General features: G+C 45.7%; 1 protein-coding gene and 1 long non-coding RNA gene across 2 annotated transcripts in view; one reads left to right on the forward strand and one right to left on the reverse strand.

Annotated features, from left to right (window-relative positions):
• The window catches only part of LOC112588358 (uncharacterized), a 71,698-nt gene extending 57,910 nt beyond the window's left edge, over window positions 1-13,788 (forward strand). The window contains exons 3-4 of the long non-coding RNA XR_003112785.1: window positions 1,876-1,961; window positions 13,542-13,788. This is a non-coding gene — a long non-coding RNA (uncharacterized LOC112588358). The remainder of the gene's footprint in view (window positions 1-1,875; window positions 1,962-13,541) is intronic.
• Window positions 1-22,695, reverse strand: part of Sema2a (Semaphorin 2a) — a 430,460-nt gene that overhangs the window by 402,951 nt on the left and 4,814 nt on the right. The gene's annotated exons all lie outside the window — the stretch shown is intronic.

The raw sequence follows: 22,695 nt of genomic DNA on the forward strand, positions 1-22,695 counted from the left end.
GAAGGGCCTTACAAGGATATTTTAGGAATGTCTTAAATTAAAAATTAATAAGATAAAATTGTTATAGTTTAGTATTGTTTTAGCAGGTACGCTCTATCTGGTTCTTTTAAGTATTCTTTAATTATACCGCAATTAGAAACAAATTTTATTAATTTTATTAGTTACCATATTCATTAGTCTCTTTCAAGAATTTTTCGAGTATTGTCTTCGTTTTGGAAAATGCAGCAAACTTTAATGAAAACAGTAGCAGGATTTTTATGTATAAAGAATACTATATTTTATTGTAGAGTATACTATATTTCTAAAATAAAAAATTCTTGCTGTATACTAACAAGATTATAAAGAAATCAAAAAATTGCAATCTAAATTTCTTGGAATGAAAAGAAGGAATATTTTTACTCAAGCAATAATAAAAATATTTTCTTATTAGGCACTATTGATGTTGCCTTATAAGGTCCTTACAATATTGTCTTATAAGGACCCGTTAATTTGTTACACATCTTGTAAGGCCCTTGTCTTTCTATTAAGGCCCTACTAAGGCCCGATTAATGTTGGGGAAAAATAATCAGGCCTTTACTAGAATCTTATTAATTTTTCAATTCGAGTATCTTTTGGCACGTTTATGGCTTCCACACTACCTGTGAATCGTGCGTTAATTTCGCTTTTGATCAATCATCATCCGCGGCCGAAGGTCTGTCGGAATGCTCCACATCTCTTCAAAGTCAGAATTGCCCGCTTGAAGTTTAGCTTGAGTCACTTGCGAACGGTCTTGACAATTCATATAGAAAGTAGACCAGTCTCGAGTAAACGCTCAATGAATGACACGGTGAAATGGCGCTTTTCAAATTCGATGTACAGCTGCCATGCATTTACGACCACTTTAACACTTGCGCAACGCTCATAGAGACGTGTGTGTTGAAACTCACACGAGCTTGTCGGAGGAGCCAATATTACTTAAGCAAATGCAGTGCGCGAGACGCGGCTTTCTTCCGCATGCGGATTTTGCATTCGCACGTCTTGCAGTCTTCGCACTGAAAATTGACTTTAACGATTTGTCGCATCGCGCGTGCGCACGCGCGCCACGAGTATCGGTTTTTATATAATAAAAACAGTTTACGTAAGAATCGCCAACAGCGACATAACGACGTGACGCTGATCGCGACACGTTTGACCACTTTTCCGTGTCGAGGAGAACAAATAAAGTGCCGCGAACCACTCACGGGCTGAAGAGAACACTGGCACTTCCGATCGACCTTTGACTTTGATCGATCACCAGCCGCCAATGTCATACATATTTCACCTATTACGTCCCCATAAACCGCCGTGTTTATCAACAGTCTATCTCTGATAAGCAAAACATGCAAAATGACACGAGACGCTTATTAAAGTCGCGATGCCGTCGCGATATCGTTGATCTTGCAAATAAACTACAGCTATTCCCCGCAAACAGAGCCGTAACAGTCGTCGCATGAGCCGAGTTTCTCGCCTGTTTGCGCGTACTGTGGAGCGATTTTACATCTCGCAGGGAATTTAGAACGTTAACAATTTGTGCTGACTTTAATATTGATTTATCTACGACTTTCGCGTGTTATCTTCTTTCTGCGCGACTTTGCGAGATAAATCAGACTCATCTTCAGAAACGTCGAAATTGGAGGAAGGCTGTCGTTTTATTCATCTCTTCTCTTAATCACACTTTATTTCGTCAGAGATAAATTCGTCGATGCTTTTTGTGACCGCAGATTCATTTCCGCTTCAACCTACGGGCAATCCATCGATGATCTAATTCGACCAATTAAATCTTATTTCGATGAAGAACGATTGTATTCCTATCAGAAGCGCACGAGTTTCAGCTTTACAACGGTCTTTCTGTTTTAGATACTTAAAAAATGGGGATACATGATTGCATCAACCGGCTGCGTCCTCCATCGACTCGTCGTCCCCAAAAAACGAAGACCAGTAAGGTAAATATCCCAATAGCCGAACATTTAACGGCGCTACATTGCTTAATTTTATAAAGGCATATGAAATTTAATGATAAAAAATATATAATTAATTGAAAGCTGAAATATGAAAATATTATTATTAAGAAATGAAAGATATAAAAAAATTCAGAATTAGTTAAGAAATTATTAAATATCTCTTATATATCTCGTATAAGATAACAATTATTTACTTTATTTTACATTATTATTATGGATTGTTTAGTTAAGTTTCTTAGGTTTTCTTGCACGTTTTTATTTTTTTATTAAGACTTTTTTTCTTCTAATAATTTCTTCTTTCCTGCTTGTTTTTTCCTTTCCTCGATAATTATTTTCTTGTATCTTCATAGCCAATTTCCGGTCAGCGTCGAAAATTGAAAAGATCACCATTGGGTAGATCGTATCCGAAAGCGTAGCCGTGAAAACCGAAAATTCGGGAATTTTGTTAAAAACCATTTCCCTTCATCTTAAAAGGAGTGGATGGATCTGAGTGGATAGGATAGTGTCTGAAACACCCTGTATGATGAAAAGTTATAAAAGTTATGATAGAGATGATCAAAACATACACTTTTAAAACACGAGAATATTTGCTTACTTTTAAAAAAAAACTCTAATGTTGACAATACTATTATATAGCCTTATTTATAAAAGTACTTATGAAGTTGATCTTAACACCAGTTATATTCTTCAGTTTGCTTATTGGTACTCACCAGCATATACGTATGTCACCAAAGCAAGCTGCACTAGACATGTGATCTAGGTTGCTAGGCACTCGTGAAATTACAATAGCAGCAGTAGCTAAATTCAAAAATTTTAACTACGTACATATAATTTCTGTTATTAACTAAATGGTTTGTTATAATTGTTCTTCATCATTTCCGGATTGAATAGCGTAATGTTCGTAAGATATAAAGAACAAAATAAGGAAGAAATGTCTCAACAAATATGTCTTAAACTTTTTAAGATAATGCTGAGAACTTCGTCAAAGCATATCCCATATCTAATTGTGTTATAATTTTCGTTTCCGTTGGAGACTAATTTTTACAATGCTTGAAATTATTCATTATGTAAATATTTTTGGATATTGACAAATATTAATATTAATTTTGAATATTGACAAATTTCAATTAAATATGGTATTACGCTAGAGGAAATATTTGAGTTTAATAATGATAAATTTCTGTACATATGTCCAGATCTGATATATAGAGACAGATCTGGGCAATTGATATTTTTACCTTCTTTTCAATTCCTTTTTGTTGATATTATGATTTTGATGAGTCTGAAATTTCTAAAAGTCAACAAGTTAACAAAAGTTAGGGCACTATTGTAACAGTATATTCTTGAGACCAAATAGAATAAAAAAACTTGATACCACTTTTCCTCCCGACAAATAGTTTCCGAGATATTGTAAGGTAAATATTGAAATACCAAGTTCTCCTTCAATATCTCAAAAAAATTAAAAAAATGTTTCGGATAAAAGTTGTTCAAATTAATTAGTAGAAAAATATGATATAATAAAAAATTGGGATTTTCACATAAGAAAAGTGACGATCAATGAATACCTCGAGAGCCAGCTGTAAATTAAAATGAGCCACCCTATATATATATAGCTAGAATGCTTGTAAGCCATTTTTAAAACGGCTTTTATCGAGAAAAGAGAGTTCAGGATGCAAATCAATGTCTGTGTTATAGTCAATGTTTTGATGCGTTTGTCGGAAGCGGAAGCAGGTGTGTTCCAGCAGCCATGTAGTAACTTGTTTACGCAACAGCGTTACGGAGGAATGCGGACCCGTCCCCACCCCCACGCTACGTCCACTGGCCGCCCGTTCGCGCGTTCAATGACCCCATTCATGCGCAAGCAGTCCGCAGGGGAGTGAGGCCCAGGATGCTGTATACATCGAAGCGGTCTTTATTCAGTATGTTGGTGTATAATTTGTAGACTGCGCTAGTCCGCAATCTAGAGCTTAGTGGACCGAGTGTACCGAAACTTTAAATGTCCATAACCCTATGAACGCGAACAGATGCGAAACAAAAGCCAATCTCCTTGGCGCGCGTCTACTAGTATGTTACTCTTTTGCTCCAATTCATCAGTCCGATCCATAGGACGACCAAATATGTCATAGACTTGAACTCGAGAAACTTCACATCGCGATGTACGCCGTAAAACCGACGAATTTCTGGATTCTCGTGATACAATAATTATTTGAAGCGACCGCTGAGCCTGGAAAATGCACTACACGTGCTCCGGTCGTCTAGAAATTGAAGTCTGAACTCCCCGGGACATTAATCATCTCGCGATATGTGTGTGTTTCATTAAGATCTTTGTTTGCTCTTACGCGAGAGAAACAACTCCGCTAGTGTAACTGAAATTTCCGTTGCCTGGGGACCAGACAGAGAGAGAGAGAGGGAGAGAGAGAGAGAGAGAGAGAGAGAGAGAGAGAGAGAGAGAGAGAGAGAGAACTCGGCTGTGGAAACAGAAAAATTGCTGTAGAAGATTTCGACTCGATCACTCGATTGCGCTCAAACGATCTCAATCAAGTTTCAACACAGCCGCGTGCGCGGAACAATGCTTTCGCACGAGCCAACAGAAACATCGTTTCTCGTTGCAGACTTTTCGTCCGGTCCCCATTCGGTTACACGAACTGACATGCTTTCCCGCGCGTATAAAATCGATTAGCCAATCGGACCTTTACTCGCGACTCCGAGGAACTCTGCACACGTCCTCGAATCAGCAAAGCGCTCGCGCGTAGCGCGATGACAAATGGTCGCCATCTTGCCGCCTGATCGAATGCACCGATTCCCCGCATATTTTCTTCGTCCCGCTTGGCAACGCCACATTGTTCTTCGCGACGGGAAAGGAACTGCCGTTGCAACGGTTGCCCATTTTCCTCATTCACCCGGCAACGCGACATTATTCACGCCACGCTGCGTGCGAGCTCGCTGCACGACTACCGCCATCAGATAGTCAATGGAGAACGATACGTCGCTCTTCGAAGGATTTTCCAAGCGAGTCCTCCCATCGCGCGAAAGTACCTGCCCTCCGCGAAGCTGACCCTGCGCTGATTATTTGCGATAAACGCGATTTTATCTGCGATACTGCGCGTTTACCGCTGCGCCAATGCGAGATTGAGTAAATATTTGCCCGTTCATTTCGTACGATGTAACAATTTGGAACGCATAATGGCGCGAGACCACAGACTCCTCCGTTTCGTGGGCGCGAAGACGCGCCGCATCATTCATATATTTGAGTTCCATCGCGTCCGCTGTGTTTTCCACACACACACACACACACACACATACACACCGACATGTTCGCGCGTCACCTCCGACGAGCATCGGCGCGCTCGCGAGCGACGCAACGCGTCGTCGAACTTCCGTTTCGGCGACGATCGATTCGCGCGGGCCTCGTTTCTTCGTCCCTTACGGCCTCCGGCCGAGCGGAGAAGTAGCGGAAGGATTCATATGCTGTCGTCGCCGGCGTCATTCTCATCGTTCCAGTTAGGATTGAGACGTTTGTCTTGCATCTGACGTTGCGTCTTACTCGCGGGAGATAGGGAGAAGCCGGCGAGCGCTCGAGTGGAGGCTTGCCGGGTCGGCGCTGCATGTGACGTCTAACGTAACGCCAATAACTCACCTACTCTACGCGGAAGCCCTTTCTGAGGAGGGAGGAGGGGGCAACTTGCTCCTTCGCACCGAGTAAGACCGTCCACCCTCCCCTTTCCTCTTACCCCTCGCCCGTTACATCCACATCTCCCTCCCTACGCATCCCACCTCTTTATACTCCACCCGCTACCGCCGCCGCCGCCGCCGCCGCCACCACCACCACCTCCTCCTCCTCCTCCTCCTCCTCCTCCTCCTCCTCCTCCTCCTCCTCCTCCTCCTCCTCCTCCTCCTCCTCCTCCTCCTCCTCCTCCTCCTCCTCCTCCTCCTCCTCCATCTCCTCCACCTCTTCTTCTCCTCCTTCTCCACCGGCACTAGCACACCACCACCGCCGCCGCCACCTTCACCACCTCCACCACCGCCATCGCCACCAGCACCACTACCTCGCCGTCACCTCGAGACTCCCTCGGAATAACCCTAGGCACCGCCAAGTTTGCGAAGGGATGAACGAGAAATTACAGGGAGGTTTGGCTAAATTCCTTCTTCGCCCGCCACGCCCGGCGCCATCCTCCCGTGGGACTCGCTCCCGAAGGGATCGGTAATTACTCGCCGAACGAGGCCCGATCTGATCATTAATTTACCTCCAATTTCGAACGGTTATGCTTTCCCACGGAAACTGCGGCCAGACTCGGGGTATTATCACGGCGAGGGAGAGAGACAGAGGGGGGGGGGAGATAGATAGATAGAGAGAGAGAGAGAGAGAGAGAGAGAGAGAGAGAGAGAGAGAGAGAGAGAAAGAGGGGAAGAGAGAAAAGGGGTACTTGGTTATCGCATAGAAGCGAGAGGAAATAAAAGAGCCGAATACGGGAATGTGGGTCAAGCCGCGTTCGCCGGCGTACAGCATGTACGCGCCGGGCGAGGACACGGCCGCTTCTCCTTTTTTTCTTTCTTTTTACGGGCGCATATGCACCGCGCGTCCCGTTTCTTTATTCACGCGATGAATCGCGTATGCAACGACGCGACCCGGCTTCAACCGGTATTCGCCATTGTCGACGAGATATACCGTCGGCGGTGGAACCTTGCGAATGAAAAATTCGAGGCGGACGGGTAGTTATATCGGGGCACCTCCTGGTGCTCTCTCTCTCTCTCTCTCTCTCTCTCTTTCTCTCTTTCGCGCGCGAGCGCGCCGGCTCGCCCCGGGTATTGCGACTTTGTACGTATAGCGCGATCCTTTATCATCGCGGCGAGCGCGCGCTACTGAAACGTAACGCGCGAGAGAACGCTCGCGCGTGATTACGTGCGTACATCTCGTCGTATTACGCACACACGTACATACGGTTCGGCTCTTGTATCGAGAATTACAAACGCCGGACAATAGTAAGGTGTAAGTCGCACGTGGCGCAACAACGATGTGCTTCGCGAGGGACACTGGCGGCTGCTTTCCATTTAAATGGGCAATTTCGACAAAAGAACTCGAAGGACGGAAACGCGAGGCCGCGTTCGCCGTGATTGCGTTTAAAAACCCCGCGCGTCCCCGTGGGACGAGGCGGTGCGCGCGTCGCCCTCCCCCTTTTAATGCGCGCGACGTTTAAGCAGAGCAGGGAATAAATGGCTTGTTTAACCGCGGAAGAATACGATTCGTTACGAGATTGAAAATCCCGATACGAGGTACCGCGGCGGTTCCCTTTGATAGCGCGCGCGCGGACGTGTATTGCGCGGCGAGAAATATCGCCTCTATGCACGGCGGACAACGTCCGCAATATTATCCGTGGGATATCCGATAACAAGTGTTGCGTGGCGGCGCCTCCATTCTTTACACTGCGCTACAAATTGACCCGATTACGAGACGACGCTAACTTACAGCGCCGCCGTTTGATCGGCCGCTCTTGCGCGACCGACTGTTTGATCACGCGAGCGCAACGTCGACGAGACCGGCGAGTGGAGGCAGGAGAAGAGAGACGGTGAACTGGCGAAATTGGGAACTCTTACGGGCGGGCAAGAAACCGAGGCGGTCGCGGTAGAGAGCCTCATACGAAGAGAGTGGCAAACTGATCACGTGACCAGGTCTCTGCTGATTCGATGGAGGCACGAAGCTTCTTGACCAATTAGAATATCGATATAGCAAGACGACAGGTCGGTTTTACAGTGAGTTTTTAAAACAGTCTGACGTACGAGGGTAGTCCCAGAAGTACCTGACCTAACAAAGAAAACACAAAATATTTGGGAAAAAATATCTTTATTTCTCTACATAGTCCCCTCATAGCTCGATACACTTTGCCCAGCGATGTTCAATAGCTTCGATACCCTGTTTATAGTGGGAATCGTCGAACTCCTCAAAATAGCCATCAAGCCACCTTGGTCAATTGTTTTGACTTCTTCGTCTCAGGTGTGAAGTGATGGACCCATGTTTCATCCATGGTTATGAATCGGCTTTATTGCTGCGAAACTTCGCCAAACACTCGATTGAAACATCCTCACGACGCTGTTTTTGCTCCAATCGCGGCACCCATCTTGCGCACAGCTTTCTCATGTCCAAATTTTCAGTCAATATGCGATGTACAGCACTTTTTGAAATGCCTACCATGTCTGCTAACTCGCGCACTTTCAGTCGACTGTCATCCAATACCATTTTGTGGATTTTCTTCACCATTTCTGGCGGTGGTCACCTCATTTGGTCGACCACTGCGATGTTCGTCTTGGCAGCTCGTACGGCCTCGTTTAAATTCTGCCACCCAATATTTTACTGCTGTAAACGAAGGAGCAGACTCCCCCAGAGTAGAATTTAGCTCCGCTTTGACATTGGTTGGACTGAGGCCTTTCAAATGAAAGTATTGTATCACATAACGATGACCAATTTTTTCCATGTTTCACAAATTCACTGAGAGCGTTCACTATTGATGGCCGTCAAACAAATACTAAACAACGTAGCGTCGTCAAACTTTAAACTTAAGCTTTATAAGGTTGGTACTTTCTACCACAGTCATTCTTTTCAAACAACAACCGCCATCTATACGTCAGGTCAGGTACTTCTGGGACTACCCTCGTACATCTGCCAGTCATTAGAGGAGGTTACGACGAGTCGCGCAAGATATTCGCCTACGAATTAATAACAGCAATAAGAATCAGATATCCCTAAGTAATAAGTATTAATTGTAAAAGAATATTTGTCGCTTCGATTTACATAGAATAAGAATCATAATATATATTATTTACATAATTTTATGTCTTGTGCGTAGTATAAAATGCCTAGACTGCTCTTAAAACTCACTCTACGTAAAACCCAACCTGTCGTCTTGCTATGTCGATATTCTGATTGGTCAAGAAGAAGACTCTGTGCCTCCGTCGAATCAGCAGAGACCTGGTCACGTGATCAGTTTGCCACTCTCTTCCTATGAGGCTCTCTAGTCGGTCGCGGTGTCATTCGCGCGTCATTTCAAACGCTGATAACTCGCCGCGTTACATCGCGGCGCGATTACGCGGCGCGGCTCAGAAAATTCAGCGATGCCAACGCTCATGATTTCGAGCGCGCCGCCCCGTTGAGAGAATGGCGTTATAATGTTGATGAGAATTATATATTTACGCCGGTGGATTACCTTGTTTCCACGAGACCCACCGCCGCGGTTCTCCGTTCACGCGACTGCTCGCGCGAGCACGAGCGCTGCGCACAACGCCATCCGAAATACTCGGGGATGCGTACGCTTTATTCCGTACGCCGCGGCTGTCGCCGCGTATCGGACTAATCTCATCGCCGCTGAAATCGCCCCGGCGGCGGAGACGCACCGGCAAAACCGGAGGCCGCCGCGCGCGCGAGAGCGCCGCGAATGCGGCCGCCGGACGCGGAGATAGTCGCGGCCATTCTGCAGCGTCCGTCGAGTGTAATTCAGCGCGAGCCGAGCGGGACGAGGGCCGTAAATTCGAGGATTCTATGCAAGATTGATGCCACGGGGCACTTCGGCGGTGCGAGCGGGCGCTGAGCACGAAAACCGGCCGGGAAGGCAGCCGGTGCCAGGTCGATAGAGCGGAGAGGCGCGCGCGGAGAGTTTAATTCTACGCCGTCGTCCAAGTGTCACCCGGCACGCACCTCGAAAAATCGAACGGCTGACAAGCTCCGAAAACCGCCACCCGCGCCCTATCGGGTCATGGATTTTCCTCCGAATACTTCGAGCGGCCTCAAACGATGCTCCCCCCCTCCCCGTGAGTAGATTTTTATCGACAGGCAAGTTTAATGCTAGCTAAGTTTTAGTGAGCTTGTATACGCTTGTATCGCTGCTAATGTCACGCTACTTTGTCAGATAAGTCTACGTGCCGTAATGTCATACGTTTGTTTATCCAATTTACTCTCATCATCTAATTCTTCTTGCGTAAATGTGTTGAATCGAAAGATGGAGGTGTTACATCGCGGTTAGGTTAGATTGAAACAAACGTTCATTTGTTATAAATATTTGTCGTACGTATAAATACGTACGAGGGTATAGGGTGCTGTTCGGAGACAGAACGAGCTTGATTCAGTCGAATCGAACAATGGCATAAGAAGAGAGATTAGTGACATTTGCATTCAGAGATACGTTTTATGATTTAGTCTTGTACTGAAGCCAGCTTAAATTTATATGACCTGTAGAGACAGTCTAAGGTTGATTTAACCTTTTAACTGCTACAGGCATATATATAATCGCCCCGACATATTCATTGATGTCATTAAAAATTTCCTTCCAACATTCTTGTTCGACCTTATTCGTGCTCGTGCCCGTACATCTCTTCTCGATAATGTTCTTTCTTTTTCACACCGAATCCGTCAGGAAACTTTTCTCCTCTGTCGTTTAATTAACCTCTCTGCTTCGCTTTATTTTATCCGATGTATTCATTGAGAGTAATTTTACTGTCACAAATTGAAAAAGAAAAAGATTCCCAAAATGTGAACAAAATGCGAACTTCAAAAGACGCGTTTTGAAAATTCCCTATTACGACGTGTCTGAAGATAAATTTAAGACGATTAAATATAAGATTCTACTATAAATACCGTCCGAAGGATTTAATTTCCTTAGTCCGGATAGACCAAATTTAAAACATTTCAGAAAAATATTTCTGAATAACGTAGCCGTAGTTCATCGTTAGTCCGTGGGTAGGCTAGACCATCGGGGGACTAACTAAGTCAGGACTAAAGTAGGATTATTACACGTTTTACACGGTTTCACGGTTGTCTTTGAACATCACCTACACTGTAAATATTAGCTGAGCGAAAAAGTTTGTGCGGTTTTTGTTTGAGTTCGCTGCTATGAGTTTTATCGAATCTCGTTGAAATTTGCTGGGCGCGCGTGTTTCATATAACACAGATATGCGTCAGTTAATCGGTGAACTTTGCCGTGGCACGATGATTATTCGCCCTTTTAAAATGTCTGCCGAATCGAGTGTAATCCGAGCATGTTTGCTTTGTGAATTTAAACTCGGCTCAAGAGCTGCAGAAGCATGTCGTAAGATATGCACTGAGGAAAAAGGTTTTATTGAGTTAACAAAACACTAGTAACCGCAACAAATGGCTTGTTAATGTAGGACGGTAAATAAACTCTGTTGTGGTAACAGAACAAATTCGTTACTTATGATTTGCCATTCTAATCAACAATTTACAATGGGAACAAATGGTATTGTTACGTTGATCCAACAAATAATAAATTTTTGATTCGTTGGCCGTACAGAATACGAGCAAAGGTTAGAAATTATGTATAGGCAAACCAGTTGTGTTAATTCTTTTTCACCGACATATAATATATAGCAAAATATGTAAAATATTTGAAATTACATATGCGATATCTACACACTGGCGCGTGTCATAATTATCAGATAATTCAAGTACAGCTTCATTACATTTAATTAAATACTGGTAGAGGAAGGTTAACAAAATAACAATTCTGTGTGTGTGTGCTTAGCGAGAATTCGGGGAAAGAAATAAAGCAATGCATTATTACGTTAATCTTTATTTTTAGCACGACACATTACATGAAATTAATAAACTATTAGATAAGATTAAGTAAGGTTAAGGAAATACACATACAAAAGCTCGTACGATAAAAGTATTTTTATCAATAGAAAAAGTCTGTAAATGTGGTTCGTAGCTACTTAGAAAAGCTTACAAATTATTTCAAGAGATTTTATCTATATATGAGAGTTCAAAATATGAACCATAGAAGAGTCATGTACATGTGTATATCATACTATACGACATTGCTATTTTTTTTTATTGAAAGTTGTATATCCAGCAAACATATATGACTTGTATCTTTAGCGATGCATATTTGTTAAAATCAAGAGGCACGGCAGTGCCTTGTGCAACGAAGTTGCGCCCGAACGACGTGAGGCATACCGTGCCTATACATATTACGCGAAACTGCGAGTTGGAACGAAGTGAGATATTCATATCTCAGTAATGGCTAAACCGATCGACGTTTTTCAGTGCTAATCAATTCGGCCTTAAAAAATAGGAAGAAAAGTGTCCTTGTGTTTTTTTGTGTACGTTGTCTCTAAATGAAGATATTTTAAAATAAAATCCAAATCACGGAAAATTTCGATTCAGTAAGAAAGAAAAAAACGCTAAACCGCAGAGGAGAGGGGATTTGTGCATCTCACTTTTCCGATATCAGAGGCGTTACAAGCGCGTTGAAGAAACAGCAAGTGCGAGTGAGCAAGCGATAGAGAGTAAAAGAGAGAAGAATATTGCTAGAATACAGGAGTAGAAGTGTGCGAGAAAGAGAGCGAGAGAGAGAGAGAGAGAGAGAAAGAGAGAGAGAGAGAGAGAGAGAGAGAGAGAGAGAGAGAGAAAGAGAGGAAGAGAAGCCAAGACTTTTTGCATTAAATATTTTTTATTGCATTGTTATAATAACTAATTTATTATAATAACAAGTAAAATAACCATAAAACTCAGTGTTCTAGTAAATAATGAAGACACTGTTTTTGAAGTACCGGTTGAAGTCATCATGCATCATTGGGAATTTTCGATACATTTATCTTCAGATTGCAAATCGCTCTCATTTGCAGAGTTGATGTTGAATAGAGTTTTTCAGTTGCTATTGTTTTGTTATATCATTTTTTTGTAGAACAGTTTTGTAGAATTTTATTTATAGTCTTCGATAGAAGATTTTATTGTTAGAGATATAAGTTTTTTACTTGTACAAACTTATTACTTGTATAACGAAAATAATAAATTACATTGCCCAAAGATATACGCTCAGGTGCTACACGATGAACAGTACTAAAAGCGTAAACGTTGCTGTTTATATCATTTCTTTTGTAAAGTAATGTTATAGAGTTTTATTATAGTTATAAATTTTATTTGTAAAATTTTATGTTACATGTATAACTTGAAAGAAGAATAATTTGAAATTCCTAAAAATAACATAATACGTGTTGCGCGTGTACTTGGCGCCTCTTTTTACCTTTTTGTTTAAAAAGGTAAGTTTTATACAACTTGTTACGGGCTCTCTGAGGCTGCGTTCCGGTATTTACTGCGAGTACTGAAAATACATAGTTTGTGTCACGTATACTATATATTTTCAGTGCTGGCAGTGAATATCGGAACGCAGCCTGAGACGCGTCCCGGCGGGACGAGGTCACGCGACTTTGAAAACAACATGTTCATAAGCACGCAATTGCCGCGACCGTTTCCATTATTATTTACGCCGCGGCGACGGACGGATCGGCGGATTGCCGCGCGTAATAATTTCCGAATTTTCACGCTTGATCACAGTGTACGCGCGCGTGTAACGTGTAATATTCGTGCGTGTGTGTGCGTGCGTGACGATCCGGAGCATCTTGAGCAATAGCAGTGTTTCATGGTTTTTAAAGGTAAACTTTTATTGGTTAACTTGGTTAAGTTGAAGAAGCTAATTTGCAGTCTCGAGTCTTCGTACTCTTGATGCGGGGCGCATTTGTCGCTGTAATACTAATGAGGAAATTCGTTTTTTGTTACAGATCTGCTGGAGTTTGCAGCCACGCGATAGCTGCGGTTATCGAGACGCAGTTTCGATGGACGCCAATGCCGCACCGGAGGATCCGGTTCGGGCCGAGCAGAGTCGGCTTGAAGGTGAGGTTCACCGATCGTTTGTACATTTCTTCTTGATTCATTGCGATCAAAAACCGAGTGATTGGAATAAAAGCCGTTGAATTACGATGGCAAAGGGTCAACGTTTGTATCTGCGCGCGCGCTTCCGCGAATTGAACTCAACCTAACCTAACTTTTAACCTAACGATTTAACTAACGAAACTATATTTTTTGTTACAGATCCGCAGCAGAACGCGGCTGACTCTGTCTGCTGTATATCGGTGAGTCAAAGAAGAAAAGACATTTTTATGGTGATGGGTGTTTGCAATATCTCGATAAAATCAATTATAAATAACGAGAAATTTGTTGCGGTAACTGTTTGATTTATTGTGCAATTATCAAACAACAAACGTTCATTTGTTGTGTGACAACAGAAATCTTTTTCTCAGAGTGCGTAGCATTTAGAGAAGACTAAAACAACGAACTGCACAGAAGTGGTTTAAAAAATTTTCTTTCAACGATGAATTTTGTGAAGATGCGCCGTTCAGGGAGATCTTCCGTTAATGATGACGAAGAGTTGTCAGTTTTTTCTATTTATATATCAACCATAATATTTATTCACATATCAATTATAACATTTTTTCTGAAAATTTCTGCTCTTGTGTAGTTTTTAATGTACAAAACCGCACAAACTTTTTTGCTTACCTAATAAATCCGGGAAAATGGTGTAGCACTAATAGCGATACATGATGCTATTTGAACACTTTCGGCATTAAATTCAAGCAATTATTAGGCTGAGTGGTTTCCGAAAGTCCCCTCCCAACCGAACCCCAGGAGGAATTTTGCGAATGCTCTGCTAAACGTCCTTTACCCTCTCTCTTTTCCCCTTCTGATCGTATTAAATCGCGAGTGCGAGCGATACGCGTATTATCAGGAGGTACGCGAATATGCGAAGGTCACGCCAGCATATCACATAGAAATGAAAGGAAAATGGCAAAATCTATACCCGCCTTTTACCCGCGGAGAACCTTCTTTATTATATCGAGTGGACGATTCTTTCGTCCCTCTCTCCCTCCCTGTCTTTCTCTCTTACATATTTCGTGCGTCTCGCGCGAACAATGAGCGAGAAGCCCTCCCGTCGTAAAGGATTTGCTCGAACGTCTTGACGAGCTGGTCGCGCAAACTCGAGAGCCCGGACCAATTACCCGAACTCGGGGATTTCTCTTTCTTTCCGCCTCTCTTCTCGATTGATTCCCCGTATCAGAACGCTAATTGTTGTGCCTTTTCCCCTCGCTTTGCTCGCAGCCAGTATCGATTTAGCGAGCCGGCCAACTGCGCGCGGCCGTTAACGGCGAAAGAATTGCGCGGTCCCGGATATCTGGCACGCGAGACGCCTGAATCAAGCTACGCATTAATTTCGATCTCGCGAAGCGCCGGAGCGTTCATTCCTTTATAACGCTCCCTCTTCCGTTCGTTCTCTCTTCCTCCAGCCTCCCTCTCTGCCTCCCTTTCTCACCCTCTGTCTCTCGATTCTCGCCCTGCGTGTTTTTAACGACATTGTTACGCAAAATGTCATCTTATTCTCGGTCGCCTGAAAATTGTTCGATAGACGGTGAGCTTTCTGACGTTCTATTTTCCTCATTTCCTGCCGCCCTCTCTCTCTCTCTCTCTCTCTCTCTCTCTCTCTCTCTCTCTCTCTCTCTCTCTCTCTCTCTCTCCCCCTCTCCCTCCCTCGACAGCTAACGATTCATTTCAACGACGGCCAATTCGGCCGAGAGATTACCGGCGCGTTATCGCGGCGCGCGCTTCACGGAGAAAAATGCGCGCTCGAATTTCGGGAGGCGTCGAGTATCTGTTCTCTGCTACATTATCGTGGCGACTTTAGCAGCCGTGGAGGGTGCCGTGTCTCTCACAAAGACAAATCTGCTACACTCGGGACAAGGAAGAGGGAGGCAGGCGAGGGAGGGTCTTCTAATGTTATTCGATAGTCTCAATTTTTCTCCGATAAAGAATTGAAATTTGCCTCATAAAACCGGATTTATGGGGCACCTTCAAAGTCAGTGGCGCCCTTTGATCAGACCTATGGACCATTGACCGCTGTCCCCCGCAGCGCTATCTATCACGCCCGGGAGGCAGGCGGCGTCCGCGTAACAGCAGTTAGAGGATTACCGATAAGGAGAATCTTGGTATAAAAAAAAAAAGAAATAGGCGAATTCCGTGCCGAGAGCGAGGGGGAGCGTCGGATCGATCCCGCCGTGAATCGTCGTTTTAATCCGCCGTTATATACCGCCCGGCGAATTCGCCGACGCTTGCCGCGCGAGGCAATCGACGGCAGGAGGAAATCACGCGTGGAGATACACGGAGATCGCCACGACGACCGGATCGATAAGAATCAAAGTCGAGAGATGGAGAGGTTGTGCTGACGTGCAGAGAGAGAGAGAGAGAGAGAGAGAGAGAGAGAGGGGGGAGACAAGGAGCAAGAGGACAGTGGATGGAAAGATGAAGAAGGGAGAGGGAAGCGCGCGCGAGGGCGGCAGATCGACGGAGATATTCCCGCGGGTTGACCATGGGGAATCCCTCGTAGCTCACCGCGCTGAGATACGATAACATCTTAACTACCCCGCTCGCTATATAGCACACTCGAGCTCCTTGAGTCCCACCTGTGGGTCAGTCGAGTGTCAAGAAAGGTTTAGCGCGCGTCCTCCTTGACGCGAGTAATCCTATTTCGTTAGGACTTCCGCCAGCAATTTTGCAAAATAAGAAGGATATCATGAGGAGCATGTTGAGAACGGAGAACGGGATCGCGCGATTCGCCTGCGCGCCTGGTCGCGTCGTAGCGCGGACACGCCATCCGCCGGAAGTGACAAGCGGGGAGATAGGAAATGAAAGAGGGACGCCGCGAGAGAAGAAAGCATTTCGCACGCAATGCCGTCGCCAAGAAGCTCGGCGACAGAGAAGGGGGGGTTCGTGTGTCTGTCCGTGCGCGTCGACGACAGCCGTCTCGTCGTTTTTGCCGTGTCTTGCCTTTCTTGCCCGGCCGAGAGAGAGAGAGAGAGAGAGAGAGAGAGAGAGAGAAAGAGAGAGAGAGAGAGAGAGAGAGAGAGAGAGAGAGAGAACGGAGCGACGCGCGCACGTGTGACGCACTATTTTCGGAAACGATATTGCGAGGAGAAGCGCAAGGTCGTGCGCTACTCCTTGCGATACTCCTGCGTTACGGCCGACTCTCTTGGCAAAGACGCTGCCGAGACGATGGGCCCTTAACTCGCTGGAATGGACTCTTGGCCTGAAAATATATTCCGGCCCGTAGCTCTCGCGGAAGGGTCGAGCGGAACGCAAGGCGCAAACGCTTACTTATCGAGTAAGCAGCGGCGTTATAACGATAACGATAACATTTATCAGCGGTGGAGCCTCTCGCGAGAGAGTGGATATATAAACAGTCCGGGGCAAAGAAGCGAGAGAAGCGGATGCTTCCGCGCCACTATCCATCCATAATCGCAGACGACGGTAATGAGCTAGGGACTTCATGAATCTTTCGATGGTTTATGCAGCTCGCAATGCGCGCCGGTGATGAGGGGAGGGAGGGCGTTTACATGGAAATAAAATACTTTGGAGAATAATAAGTCGAGGCAAGGCGCGATAGACGCGCGGAGCGTCGTACGTTTGTCGTCATTCTTTATCCCGTCAGTGCAGGAAGGTTCTCTCCCCTTCCCTCTCTCTCTCTCTCTCTCTCTCTCTCTCTCTCTTCTCGTCGGCGCGAGATTCGCGGTTCCGAGGGCTCGAGAACTTTTTAAGACCCCGTCTCCGAAATCCTGCGGAATGAAGAAAAATTCCGGAGCAGATTCATCGAACGGAAGTGCGCGGCCGATGAGACGCTCCCTTCCATTAAATGTCGAGGGAGAAAATGGAATTAGTGGACGTCTCTCATGAACAAAGTGCAAAGGGAAGTATTCCGTCGCCGCGGTTGTTTCTTTCTCGGGGAAAAAGTTCCAACCTCGCTTCCTTGCTTAGAAGTTATCGCGCGGAGCTGTGACAACTTCTCGAGACTTTCGCTAAGAATTTCACAAAATAGAGGAGAGCTGCTCTTGGTCGGAACAGTTGCTTGAAAAAAATACAAACGACTCGGCGCTGTGCGGTACCACGAGCGAATGCGTGGGAGAGAGAGAGAGAGAGAGAGAGAGAGAGAGAGAGAGAGTGTGAGTAGAAGGAGGGAGAAGAGCAAAAGAGGGCGGAGAGGGAATGAGAAACCGTGCCAGTTTTCATCGAGAAAATAAGCGAGAAGTAGAAAGCGAGAAATCCAGATAAAATTCGAGCGCGCACTGCACTGAACATGAAATCCTGAAATCTAGGTCGAAATACTAACAATGTCGCGTTTTATCTACGTGCGAGAAGATCACCTCGTTCCGTGTAACGCCACTTACACGTGAAAAAGTTGCGTTGTTAAAAATACGCCGCATCGCGTGTGATTATTACGTTCAATTCGATATATCTTTTGCGTCGAATTCGCCCGATAGTTTTCGCTACCTGTCGTTAGAACATCGCGCATATTCCGCGATGAGCAAACACATTTTTCCAACTTTAATCTTGGAACTTTTCGGATAGACTCAACAGCTATATAATTATCCACTGAGATTTTTGCGCTCTACATTCTCTGAGAGGATTTGCTGCGCGAGATAAATGGGAAAGAGTCGTCGAAAAGATGAGAGTGCTGTCGCGTAATTCTTTGTCATACGCGCGCGTGCTTTATTTCTGAATCATGGAGTGAAAAAAAGGAGCGAATTACGAAAAAATAGACCACGTATATCCCGCGTTATTATCGCAATAAGCGTTGACACTTTGTTCGAATTATTTGATAAGCGCGGCGAAACATGTTGGCTTGGAGGGAGGAAAGCTGAATAATGAACACGGGAAATATAGATCGAGACGCGCAGCCAGCCATATTCATCCCGAGACGGAAGTTTCCTGGAGTCTCAGCGCTAACTACTCGAAAAAAAAAAGAAAGAAAGAAGGAAAGAAGGAAAAAGAAAAACAGGAGGAAACCTGCGCTACAAAATTGTCGCTGAAAAAATCTCCAAGATGTCACGTAGCTCGCCGTAGCGGAAGTTCAAATGAAATTACACGGCGAGCCCGAGCGAGTAATAATGGCGTTCGGAAATAAAAAGAAATCTTGCCACAAGCCTGGATCGATAAAGTCAAAAGTGCCATGGAAAGAGAGACGGAGGGAGGGAAAAGTAAAGCGTGGAAGAAGCACTACGCAAATAGGGGCAAGCAAATGAATGAGCGCGCTCGTGGCTTCACACGAATCGTCAATTGTGTGATACGCTGAAACGAGATGTTATCGCATGAAACCGTATTAGCGATATCTCGCTAATTTTTAAAGAGACGCTTTCAACGCTCCGAAATTTCGGTTCGACATTAAGTGTAATATTAACTCGACGTTAATCTCGTCAAACTCAGAGAGCATCGTGATTATATTATCCTACATTTTGATGCGATAAACGGTTGTAGAGCTGATGCCCCATTTTCTCCCTGTGTTAAATTATCCTTGAAAAAACTTCTATTCCAGAATTATTTAATATATTTGCTTATCTCGATATTCTTCCCCCGTATTTAATTTTTATTCGTGATTTCAATAAGCGGTATATTAACCGTGCAACTCGGTTCACCACCACTACTAGATAGAAAATGTACGATAAATAAATGTTATATAATATAACGGAGATTAATGAGGGCAAATGTAATTAATGGAGATATAAATGAAGCAACAAATTTTGCTTCTTTGTAATCGAAATTTAGATCTGCATTCATACTCTGTTATCGTTTGATAAACAATTATAGTTTCATACAGAAATCACTGATTAATCGTCAACCTGCATCTATACTGACTATACACTATATTATACAACAAGAAATATTATTCCGAACGGCTAAATAACGAACTACAAATACGAATTTGCAATTATATCCTCAATTTAAAATACTAAATAATTTATAATTATGGATATACCGGCGTCATATAACTTAATATACGTTTCGCAAATGACGATTTTTTCAATAACGCTCTTTGGATCACAAGTTCAATCTTGTTTACGTTCAATATCCTCTTTTTATTTCTACTAATTATAGTTTTATTGAACAGAGTCCAAATTTAAACATCTCTATGCTATTTATATAATAGACTGCATTATCGGACGCGCAGTTGTTTTTGTCTTTACGATTTTTCGTGCACGCTGCTCTACTTTTCCTGCAATCTATCGATTTTCGCGTAATTATATCGAGCTCGTTAGAGAGCCGCGCAAAATATTGGCAACGCAGCTAGCACAGCTATGAATATTTTGAAATTCTTCGTTGGCCCTTCAAACTTGACGGAATTTGCAGAGTTACCGTGGAACGAAAATTTCGACTCGGAGCCGGAGTGAAAAAGAAAGAAGGCAGAACCGATAGGAGAAAGGCAGGAGGAGGAGGAGGAGGAGGAGGAGGAGGAGGAGGAGGAGGAACAAGCGACTGGAGAATTCTCACGCAAATGTAAACATCGTGTGGCAGGGAGGGATAGGAGGCAAAATCGAAAGAAAAACGAAAGCGGACTCAGACAAGAAAATCAAATAAAGGCGGGAGATGGGAAAGCGGGAAGCCGTGAAAATCGGATACTCGCACGTTCCCCATCTCGGCGGAGTCGCGAGCGAGCGAGCGATTGGAGGACTTTCGGAACTCGTCGTCCGGCGAACACATCGCGGCTGAAGCAAGGGCACGTAGGGTAATATCATCGAACGAGAAAGGTACCGACGTTGTCACGTAGGGGCGTCGCGCCGCGCCGCGGAAGCACTCGGGCTTCCGGAAGCGGAAGCGAGACGGGGGTGAGGAGAAGAAAAAAAAATGGGAGGGCTGGGATGGAAAAAGGAGGGACGTACGCATTTCGCACGCAACGTCCCTCTCCCTCGCCGTCGCGCCGCCGCCGTCGTCGTCGTCGTCGTCGTCGTCGTCGTCGTCGAGCTCGCACCTTCTGAAAGTTTCATGAGGCTCGCGCCGATCGGGGGAGCTTTTTATTCGCACGGAGCGCTTTGCATTTTTACGACGAGACTAAGGTTATGCGCCGAGGCCGTTCGGCGAGACCTTTGAGATCTTCACGCGTGGCACAAGTACCCCCCGGATGGAAGAGGGAGGGAAATACGGATCCGCCGTACTCGAGGTCGATATCCTTCGGAGGAGTGCCCGCTGGGCACATTCGGCTAGGCGGCGGCATAGCCGGAGAACGTCGTCCGCATAAATGATTGGTCGTCTGCGCCCGAGTGGCCGCTGGTCGCGCGTGTCGCGGTATAATAAGGTCGTTTACGTGCGGGGCGACTCCGCTTGCCACGGCGCGATTCATCGCGGCGGCGCGGCGCGGCGCGGCGCGGCGCGGCGCGTAATTATATCGGGCTCGTCTCGCGGAGTCGCGCAACAAATGTTGCCAGCGCGGTGGCGGTCGCGCTCGCGTCGACCCGCGATGCTTGTCCCAAGCATCTTGAAACTTGGCTGCGTCGCGCCTGCGAACTTTCCGATTCTCCTCGCAACACCGAAAAATAAGTCCATTCCTCAGTCTGAGACTCAGCCGCGCGCGTGCGCGCGCGCTTCTGAGCGCCGCCGAACTCATTCTTATTCAGGCAAGCCGTATTCTATGGGACTCGCTGTTTTCTTCGCGAACTCGTTCGCTGTTCCCATCCGCGCCGCCGTCCATTCCTCGGCTTTTCCGGCGCGGAAAGGTTGAAACTTGCGATAAGTCGATCGGTCAGGTGCGAGCCGGAGAGAAAGCTTTCAATGGGTACATCTTGCTCGCGAGGAGCGGCAGATTCCACGGCGATACCGAATCGCCGAAGTTTCCGCCGAGCGACGAACATCCAACCGCCCTCTTCGCTCTCCCCTCCCCCCTCCCCCTCCCCCACCTCGGCCCGCGCTGTCCTCTGATTCTCCGTCAAACTCGTTTCCCCGGCGCTGGCAGCGCGGCGGCAAGCTGCGCGGGAAATAGCCTGCGGAAAATTCGCATCGCGCGAACGGCAATGCTGCCCGTGATTGAGTGCCGTGTCGCGCGTCATAAAAATGAAGTTCCTAACAAGGATTTCCACAGGGTATGCGTGACGTCGTGTGTGTGTGTGTGTGTGTGTGTGTGTGTGTGTGTGTACGTACACGCGCATTGAATCATAATTGTCGGACTTTTCCGGAAGCAACTTTTAACGCGACCAGAGGCACAGCGGCGTAATACGCAGCGGGACGATATACGTAGCGCTATCATTAAAAGCGTCGGCGCGAGTATTAAAGGGGCGGTGGGCAGGGGGAGGAGGAGGAGGAGGAGGGACGAAAGTTTTCTGAAACTACATTCATATTACATTCATACGGGACTCGAGCGTTTTCTAATGAGGATGCAGTATGCGCGCACGTGAAATATTGTGCAGCATCGCTTAGGACGCAGGTGGAACGCGGCGAGGCATGCAGACTCACGCGCGCGAGCGCAGGCGGAGGCGACTTTAAAAAATCGCCGACCGTGCATTTTAATGTAGACTCGCAAACAGGAAGTGATGCAGCCTCTTACATTATGATGTTTATCCCGCTACACGCTAAGCAACTCCGCCGGTGTGTATCACGTTACGTTAAAATGTGTTTCAACTACGGCTACATTCGCCGGGCACGGAATACAAATATTGTCTTTAACGACGGCGAAAACGATTACGTCCGGATATTCTGTTACATCGTCCGCAGGGCAGGGATGCGCAGAAATGTCCTGCTGCGCGCCTTATTAAAAAGCTTCGTTTGCTTCGGTGCCGTCGCTGTTCTCTTCCTTCGTGCGAGAGAAAGGAAACCGCGAAAAGGAGGCCGCGATCTCGGCCGATCGGGCCGAGACTGTTAACGCGGGCTTCCCTTTTTCGCGGAATTGTTTTATTTATAGCGCGCTATTACAACACGGCGCAGTTACACATTTATGCCCGCCGTCCGCGATCCCCCCGCGCCGGAATTACTCGGTCGTATTTCCTCTGTCCACAAATCTTCGGCGGGCCGTATAAAAATCCATCGGTACCGGCATAATCCCTCACGGCCGAATTCCTCGGTCGTATTTAC

The sequence above is a fragment of the Harpegnathos saltator genome, unplaced genomic scaffold (assembly GCF_003227715.2).
Source record: "Harpegnathos saltator strain DR-91 unplaced genomic scaffold, Hsal_v8.6 scaffold2, whole genome shotgun sequence".
Classification (NCBI taxonomy): Eukaryota; Metazoa; Arthropoda; class Insecta; order Hymenoptera; family Formicidae; genus Harpegnathos; species Harpegnathos saltator.